The 9,851-nt window shown below is 44.7% G+C and overlaps 1 long non-coding RNA gene across 1 annotated transcript in view; it reads right to left on the bottom strand.

The window, feature by feature from the left end:
- Nucleotides 1-8,914: 8,914 nt before the first annotated feature.
- The window catches only part of LOC116075340, a 1,971-nt gene continuing 1,034 nt past the window's right edge, over nt 8,915-9,851 (bottom strand). Inside the window, exon 2 of the long non-coding RNA XR_004112533.1 lies at nt 8,915-9,281. This is a non-coding gene — a long non-coding RNA (uncharacterized LOC116075340). The remainder of the gene's footprint in view (nt 9,282-9,851) is intronic.

Here is a 9,851-nt window from a genome sequence, read left to right as displayed (position 1 = left end):
AAGATGGGAAAGACCCCCGTGTCAGGATTTATTAAAAATATTACCACGACAACATACACCGGGTGTAAGGAGTACACGGGTAGTCCATCATCAGAGGGTTTGTTGTCCACCTACCGAAAGGCCAGGCTCTCTGCTACGGACTAGGGGTATCAGAGAAGTCAAGCCCAGAATGTATGTGGTGTCTCCATAGACCAAGTGGCCTAGAACTTGCTAGGGTACCTAGGCAGGTCTCTAACTCTCTGTCTCAGGATCACCAGCATGCACCACCAGGCAGACTCTCCAGATATTTAATATCCAAGGTTAAGCAAGCGGACATCAAAACATTTTTTTTTCCGAGACAGGGTTTCTCTGTATTAGCCCCGGCTGTCCTGGAACTCACTCTGTAGACCAGGCTGGCCTCGAACTCAGAAATCCGCCTGCCTCTGCCTCCCAAGCGCTGAGATTAAAGGTGTGCGCCACCACCGCCCGGCGGACCTCAAAACAACGATGAGAGGATGTAAGATTATTAGGAGATGTTCAGTGAATATCTATTTTGAAATAATTCAAAACGTTAAGACCACCTTAGTTACAGTTTCCATTGCCGTGGAGAGACACCATGACCAAGGCAACTCTTATAAAGGCAAACATTTAATTGGGGCTGGCTTACAGTTTCGGAGGTTCAGTCCTTGATCATCATGGCTGGAAGCAATGGCAGGGTCCAGGTAGACATGGTGCTGGAGGAGCCTAGAGTTCTACATCTTCATCCGCGGGCAGCCAGAAGAACACTATAATTCTTCAAAGGGTAGAGCCTGAGCATAGGAGACCTTAAAGCCCACCTACACAGTGACGCAAGGCCGCAGCTCTTAATAGTGCTACTCCTTTTGGCCAAGCACTCAAATACATGAGCCACTGGGGGCCAAACCTAGACAAACCACTGCACATGTATTTCTTACAGCTGGGCAGTGGCAGTGCATGCCTTTAATTAAAGAACCAGGCAGATCTCTGAGTTCGAGGCCAGCTGGGTCTACAGAGTGAGTTCTAGGACAGCCAGGACTACACAGAGAAACCCTGTCTTGAAAAAGCAGAAAAAGAAAAGAAAAAAAAACAAAAGCCAGCCATGGTGGCACACAACCCTGGACACCAGCACAGGAGAGAAGAGTTGGGGCCAGCCTAGCCCAGGTTAACTCTGTTACACTAGGCCTCCTTCTTTGCAGCTCTTTAAATGTGTCTCTTTTTCTAAAATAAAACTGAAAGACAAGGAAAAAAAAAAGCAAAAGGGTTTTTAAAATGAAATTAAATAGCACCAGGTGCTATAAGGGCACCTGCCTTTAATCTAGCATTTAGGAGTCAGAGCAAGGCCACCTTGGCCTACATATCAAGTTTCAGGCCAGACACAATACCATAGGGAGACCCTGTCTCAAAAAAAATAAAAATAAAAATTAATAATTGTGTATTTTGAAGAGGAATGTCTCCCATAGGCTCATATATTTGAATGCTCGGTCCTTAGGGAGTGGCCCTACTTGAGAGGGATTAGGAGGTGTGGCCTTATTGGAGGAAGTCTGCTACTAGGGTGGGCTTTGAGGTTTTAGAAGCCCAAGCCAGGCCCAAGGCCTCTCTGCTGCTTGCAGATCCAAATGTAGAACTCTCGGCCTCCATGCTCCCATGCCCACTGCCATGAGGGTGATGGATTAAACCTCTGAAACTGTAACCCAGGCCCAGTGAAATGCTTTCACTGTGTTGAGGAACCTGCCTGACTCCATTTTGGAGGCAGAATGCCTTATGCTGTATTGTTAAAAATAACTTCTCTTTTACTGTAAGAATAGAGTCTCTGTTTCCTGGAGTCTGACCTGCCCCAACCCACGTCCTTGACTTGTTTTTTAGAACACCCTAAGTCTCCCTAATCCACCTGATGGTGATGACCACCAGGTGTAGTTTTGGGGTTTTTTTTTGTTCTTTGTTTTTTTGTTTTGTTTTGTTTTGTTTTGGGTTTTTTTGTTTGTTTGTTTATTTTTGAAAATTTTCTGTACTTCTGTTAGGGTCTATAGAGGCCCAAGAGTCTGGGGAAAAGCAAAATTTGATCAAAAGTTGACTACCAGTGGTGGCGCACACCTTTAATCCCAGCGCTTGGGAGGCAGAGGCAGGTGGATTTCTGAGTTCAAGGCCAGCCTGGTCTACAGAGTAAGTCCGGGACAGCCAGGGCTACACAGAGAAACCCTGTCTCGAAAAACAAAAAAACAAACAAACAAAAAACAGAAAAAGAAACAAAAACAAAAAAAGAACAACTAGACTGTCCGTTTGGGAAACTCTCCTAGAGCTGGGGAACTTAATTTCACCTTACAATCAAAATGGAGTCTGGGGGCTAGAGAGATAACTCAGAGGTTAAGAGGACTGACTGCTCTACTAGAGGTCCTGAGTTCAAATCCCAGCTACCATATGGGATCTGAAGTTCTCTTCTAGTGTGTCTGAAGACAGCAACAGTGTACTCACATACAGAAAATAAATAAAATGAAAAAATAACATAAAAAAGAATTTAAAAAATGAGTCAAAACAAAATGGCAGTACTGGGGAGAAGTCTCACGTGTTTGACCCCAAACTTCATTATTGCTCCGTTGTCTGTCTTCTGTAAGCCTTCTTTGAAACTACTTATGATTTTTATTCCTTAAAAGGTGCCCACAAAGTAGACCTGGAGCTGCTCTCTTTAACCCAATTCAGGAGGCAGTCGCTGGCCAGTTCTTTGGTATACCCCAATAAAAATCAAGCTTGCGTCAAGTTTGGCTCAAATTTGTCATAGTGGTTTTATTCTTGCCCAGTGGGATTAACAGCATCACTTCACAGCAATAGAACACTGACAATAAATAATGATAATAATGATGATGATAATAGTAAGAGTAATATTAATAATAATCCAATGTTCAAGTTTTTAATCTATGAAACCATTTCCCCAGGGCTGGTGAGATGGCTCAGCAGGTAAGAGGATTGACTGCTCTTCTGAAGATCGTGAGTTCAAATCCCAGCAACTGCATGGTGGCTCACAACCACCCATAATGAAATCTGATGCCCTCTTCTGTGTACTCATTTATAATAATAAATAAAAAAAGGAACCATTTCCCCACTTGGGAGGCCCCAACCGTCAAGAACATGTTTGTTTTATGAGACAAGGTCCCGCACTGCCCTGCTGGCCTCTAGCTAAGTAGAAGCTGAGGATGAACTTGACTTTGGTCTTCCTGTCTGCACTTTCCAAGTGCTTCAATTATATAGGTGTGCTCCAGAGCCTCCCCCTAATTCCAGAACTTGGGAGGCAGAGATAGATGGATCTCTGTGAGATCGAGGCCAACCTGATCTACAGAGCAAATTCTAGGACAGCTAAGGCTACACAAAGAAAACCTGACTCAAAAAAACAAACAAAAATATTTATTAGAATTATAGGCCACTGCCCCCAGTTCCAAGGTATGGGTTTTTTTTTTTTTTTTTTTTTTTTTTTTTTTTTTTTTTTTGCTTGTTTGTTTTGTTTTGTTAGGGGTTGGGGTTTAGAGACAGGGTTTCTCTGTATAGCCCTGGCTGCCCTGGAACTCACTCTGTAGACCAGGCTGGCCTTGAACTCAGAAATCCACCTGCCTCTGCCTCCCAAGTGCTGGGATTAAAGGCATTTGCCACCACTGCCCGGCTGTTGTTTTAGAGACATGTTCTCTTTATGTAGCCCCAGCTGGCCTCAGATTGACAGCTCTGTCCTTGCTGTCTAGTCTTAAAAACTTGCATGAAAGAGTCTATACTTTTTAGTACCATACTTAGCTAATAATAGACATTGATAGCTGGATGGACACAGTGTGTAATCATTTTTGGTTGGTTTTTGTTTTGTTTTGTTTTGAGACAGGGTCTCTACATAGCTCTGGTTGTCCTGGACCTATGTAGACCAAGCTGATCTCAAACTCAGGAAGATCCATCTGCCTCTGTAGAGTGGTAGGATTGAAGGCCACTATAGCCAAGCTCGGCTGTGGCCAAATTCTTAAGGACTTAATTCCTCCCTCCCAATTTATTTGAGACAGGGTCTCTAATGTGTATCTAAGACTAGCCTCAAATTTGCTGTGTAGCAAAAGATAGTCTTGAATTTTTTTTTAATTTTGTTTTTGAGACAGGGTTTCATCTCACTGTATAGCCTAGCTGGCTTGGGGCTTGATAGGTAGACTAGGCAGCTGGGATTAGAGGTGTGCACCTCTATACCTGACTAAAGGAAGACCTTGAGTTTATGATCTTCAGCCTCTGTCTCCAAAGTGCTGGAATATCAGGTTTGTAATCTTGGCTAGTCTTTCCTATCAAATACTAAAAAGTTTGTGTTTAGGTAAGATAATTCAAATCTTTGTATCTCTCCCATCTCTTAAGAGTTTTAGGCGAATGTTTTAACACCTCTCCAGCCCCTCCTCCAGTAAACCCCTTGTTTACCCAAATTGCCTCCTGCAGTATTCCAGGAATCTGAACTGTAACCTCTTCCTCCTTGGAACAATGTCCCCTCCCCCCTCCTCATTTCCCGAGACCAAAGATTTTCAGATAACAGGATTGAATAAAGACTGTGAGGTAGGACCCCAGCCCCTGAGGTAGACCCAGCAGTGTCCACCTGAATTAGAATAAAAACCAAAGGCATTTCCTTCTCTGTTTCCTCTCCCAAGCACAACACTGTAGGTCAGGCTTTGGTTTCTGACCCTGGGACAAGGACTGAGGTGTGTATTTTACATATCAAAGCAGACCAGGTTCTCTAGGTTCTCCCAGGAGCTCTGGGTCCCTAGCTGGCCTACCCCGCCCCCAACCCTGAACTTTCCAGCCCAAGGGTTGGCCTGCCCTTCCTACAGAGGCTCTTCTCTATTTACTACAGACAGGGAAGTCTCCGTGGGAAAGGAGACAGAGGGGAGGAGGGCGGGGAAGAGAAAGAGCATGCGCAGAGAGAGGGCAAGAAGAACAAGGAAAGAAAAAGAGACCCAATTATTCTGTTTAGGGTGAAACACTGCAGATGGAAATACTGATGGTAGTGGAACACTCTGGAACCAGTGTGGAAGGTAGTGATGCCACCATCACCTCTTTATCTGTAGATGTCAGGGTGTGTTAATCTGCAAAGGGAAGTCTGGAGTAAGTCAAGAAAAGATTTACCAAGAAATACTGAATGTAGCCGGGCGGTGGTGGGGCAAGCCTTTAGTCCCAGCGCTTGGGAGGCAGAGGCAGGCAGATTTCTGAGTTTGAGGCCAGCCTGGTCTATAGAGTGAGTTCCAGGACAGCCAGGGCTATACAGAGAAACCCTGTCTCGAAAAACCAAAAAAGAAAGAAAGAAAGAAAGAAAGAAAGAAAGAAAGAAAGAAAGAAAGAAAGAAAGAAAGAAAGAAACAAAGAAAGAAAGAAAGAAAGGAAGGAAGGAAGGAAGGAAGGAAGGAAGAAAGGAAGGAAGAAAGAAAGGAAGAAATACTGAACATGGTGTGATGATATACTTACAACCCCAACACTCAGGTGGTTGAGACCAAACACTTGCACAGGACTGAGCCAGCCTTGGATGCAAGGGAAAAGACCAAATTATCCATGGCAACATGGAAAGACCTAGCTTAAATAAACCAAACTAACAACAAGGAGTCTTCAAAAGCTTTCATCATGAGTTTAAGCCTCAAGACCCATTTAGGCGAGGTCTGGTGTGGTGGCTCAGTCAATAACGTGTTTGCCCTCTGAGTGTGAGGACATGAGTTCGGATCTCCAGAACCCACTTCTCTGTAGGGAGTGAGGGAAGTCCTGAGTAAACGTAGTTGGGACACCCACACAGCCATGTCGAGGGCCCTCGGTGTCTCAACCTCATGGTGGTAACTCCTGGTACCAACTTTTATCTTAGCTTGGATTTTATTGCTGTGAAGAGACACCATGACCAAAGTCGCTTTTATATAAAAGAGAACGTTTAGTTGGGACTGGCATACAGTTTCAGAAGTCCAGTCCATTATCATCATGGTGGGAAGCATGGCAACATCCAGGCAGAATTGGTGCTGGAGGAGCCAAGTGTCATCCTAAGGCAGTCAGAAGACTCACTTCCGTAAGTAGCCAGGGGAGGCTCTCTTTTGCACTGCATGGAGCCTGAGCATAGGAGGAGACCTCAAAGCCCACCCCCACAATGACATTCTTCCTTCAACAAGGCCACACCTCTTGATAGTGCCACTTGCCTTGGGTCAAGCATATTCAAACCACCACATTCCACTTCCTGGCCCCATAGGCTTGTTCAAACACAGGAGTCTATGGGGACCCTACCTAAATATAGCATAAGGCAAAATACATTCAGTCTAATGTCAAAAGTCCCCAGAGTCTATCTATCATAGTCTCAACAATGCTTATGAGTCCAAAGTTCAAAGTCTCTTCTGAGATTCACGAAATCTCTTAATTGTAATCCCCTATAAAATCAAAAAAAATCAAAAAGCAGATCACATAATCCCAACATCCCAGGATATACATTACCATTCCAAAACACTGTAGTGAGGAAAGACTGGACCAAAATAAGACAGAAAACCAGCTGGGCAAACTCCAAACTCTGCATCTCCGTGTCTGCTGTCCAACTCTCTTCAGCTTTGGGCGTCCAAACTTTCTCTTGAACTGGTTCCGCTCCCCGTTAGCAGCTTTCCTAGGCAGGTGTCCCACGGCTTTGACATCTCTCATCTTGGGGTCTCTGAGGCAATTACAACTTCACAGCTTCTTGTTCCAATGTCTGGTATGCATACGTGATCTTCTGAGCTCCTCCAAAGGGACCGTGGTGGTCACTTCTCCAGCTCTGCCCTCTGTAGCCCACACCTCTTCCAGGCTCTTGCTGATTCTACTCCACTGTTGCTGCTGTCCCTGGTGGTCATCCCACGGTACTGGCATCTCCAATATGCTGGGGTCTTCCACGGCGACTAGGCTTCACCAACAGCTGAGAGGCTGAGCGGATTCCATGACGAACTTCAAATTGGCAGTTAAGGAGACCAGGCCTAAGAACTGGGCAAGTCAACTACTAATAGAAAAAACAGTTGGGTGGTGGTGGCCCACACCTTTAATTCCAGCACTTGGGAGGCAGAGGCAGGTGGACTTCTGAGTTCAAGGCCAGCCTGGTCTACAGAGTGAGTTCCATATACAGAAAAACTCTGTCTTGAAAAACCCAAACAAACAAACAAACAAGCCAGGAGGTGGTGGTGCCAGCCTGGTCTACAGAGTGAATTATAGGACAGCCAGATCTATACAGAGAAACCCTGTCTCGAAAAACAAAATAAAACAAAACAAAAGAAACAAACAAACAAACCTCAGGCTCCATCCTTCTCACCCCAATAATGGCTCCAGAATAGCTAGAGATAGAGTAAGATAAAGCTCACCTACCACAGGATTCCAATGTGCTTTAAATGGAGCCTCTGAGCTCACTTGGTGGTCTCTCTGTTTTGGTAATGGGAGACCACAGCATGCTAGAATTCTGCAGAATAAGACACTCTTTGTGTTTAAATACTATTTGAGTCTGGGGTATCATTCTTTTTTTTTTTTTTTTTTTTTTGGTTTTTTCAAGACAGGGTCTCTCTGTATAGCCCTGGCTGTCCTGGAGCTCACTCTGTAGACCAGGCTGGCCTCGAACTCAGAAATCCATCTGCCTCTGCCTCTCAAGTGCTGGGATTAAAGGTATGTGCCACCACGCCCAGCTGGGGTATTATTCTTTGGCGAATCATGGACCCTTACAAACCCTCTTGTGGACTTCTTTATAATGCTCAACCTCAATTTTTTTGCATGAGACCTTCAGTCCTGGGCCCTTAACTACAGCTAAGACTGCACCTCACCAATTGCCTTCACTGGCCTCTCGAAGGGCGGAGCCTCAGCTGCTCTTCATGACCCCTTCATGCCTTCAAAACCAGTACCAACTGGGTGATTCTTGCACATTACCAAGTCCTGCTGCAGCATGAGGTACAACCTTGGCTATCTCTGGAACACAGCTTCTCTGTGCTCTCAGAAAACACTTCCCAGAAGATGTCACCTCAGTGATACTGGTCTCTTCTTAATCACCACTAATTCCTTAATTCCAGTGAACCAGCATCAATTGTTTTAGTAGTCCCTTCTATTCTTGACTCTAAAGCCAGAGCCATGGCCGAAGCAGGCAAGTCCTGCTGCTTGCTGGGGCTGGAACATGGCACCCCTATTCTATTACATCATTCATTGCCTAAGCATGAATTTATTCTGTAAACTGACCTTGAACTCAGCGATCTGCATGTCTCTGTCTCCTGAGTGCTGGGAATAAAAGGGGGGGGGCACCACCATGCCTGGACCTAAGCTTTTTATGGTCATATGCCTCAAGATCTGGATCACAGGTGGTACCCTCCATTTCTGAATTGTAGTTCATTCCAGATTAAAAGTCCAAATGAAAATAATAATCCGGGCTGGAGAGATGGCTCAGCCGTTAAAGGCTAGACTCACAACCAAATATATAAGAGTTCGGTTCCCAGTACCCACGGCTGTCTCTCCAGTCAATAATAAAAAAAAAAAAAAAAAAAAAAAAAAAAAAAAGAAAGAAAATAATAATCCAGGTCATAATGACACCTAATATAATAACTATCCCTTGTTCAAATTGCAAAAGCATAAATAATAAGCTTAGCTGGGTGGGATCTTGCCCCAAGATCACAACTCCCTTAATTATATTTAATATCTATGAACACAGGACCTAGCTCCATTCCACTTCCTGGTACCCCTTTAATACTTGAACCACACATTTTGTATTTTTCCTTTTAAAGCTTACTACTGAGGCTGGAGAGATGGCTCAGCGATTAAGAGCATTGACCGCTCTTCTGAAGTTCGAGTTCAAATCCCATCCGTCCGTAATGAGATCCAATGCCCTCTTCTGGGGTGTCTGAAGACAGCTACAGTGTACTTACATATAACCAATAAATAAATCTTTTAAAAAAAACAAAAAAGAAGCTTACTAGTGAAGTAGAAACTTCTGGTTTATTTGGAAATCGAGTTGCATCTGACGGTGTTTTGCTGGAGCACACCCATGAGGGAGTGTTTTCCTGAAGTAGACACAGGTGGAAAGATGTTTTGCCTAAGCAAGCATGTGAAAGAACGTGTGACGAAGGCTTCACTCACAACACCCATTGATTTGGTTCGCCTTACGTTGTGTTGTTGAGTTCCATTTGTGGTGACTCCATAGAGAGAAACACACAGAAAGAACTTTGGGTGGTATTCTGGTGGCTTCTTGACATTTCCGTGGGCTCCAGCTGATAGACAGAGTGATGTCCGATGATTCAGACTCTCGGACTGAGGCAAGACCTATCCATGGAGGACAAGGGCTGTTTGGAGAGAGTATAAATAGACAGTGATGGGGGCTTGCTTGCGTAGCTAGATTTACACTTCTTGGTCTCTAGTCTTTGCTGATCTTCCCTTCGTTGAGAGAGGCACAACAGAATTTCTCCTCACGTCCCTGGGGGTCTTGGTTGCTCCTGCTGACTCGTGCTAACTTGGCTGAGGCCTGGCTATATCTGCTAGGACATGCCAAAGGTACTGATTTGTGTTTGTCATTCCGGCACTACTGAATTGGACTGCTAGTATATTAGTAAAGTATTTGCCAGTAGCTAGAGCTGCTGCTGCTGAATCCTATGAGCTAAACTGCTGATGTCCAGACAATGCAGAAGGGATCTGCTCCAAAGACCAATTTCTAAACAGGTCCACGTCCCCTGTATCTCAATAACCTTTTTTTCCCCCCACCACCTCTGGTGGGTGGAGGGCTAGAGTTACAACAGCTAAAAAAACGTTATTAAAAATAGGGTTTGAAGCCGGATGGTGGTGGCGCACACCTTTAATCCCAGCACTTGAAAGGCAGAGGCAGGCGGATTTCTGAGTTCGAGGCCAGCCTGGTCTAC

Source organism: Mastomys coucha, unplaced genomic scaffold (assembly GCF_008632895.1).
Source record: "Mastomys coucha isolate ucsf_1 unplaced genomic scaffold, UCSF_Mcou_1 pScaffold3, whole genome shotgun sequence".
Lineage (NCBI taxonomy): Eukaryota > Metazoa > Chordata > Mammalia > Rodentia > Muridae > Mastomys > Mastomys coucha.
The sequence above is the reverse complement of the archived record's forward strand: the minus strand, read 5'-3'. Positions and strand labels throughout refer to the sequence as shown.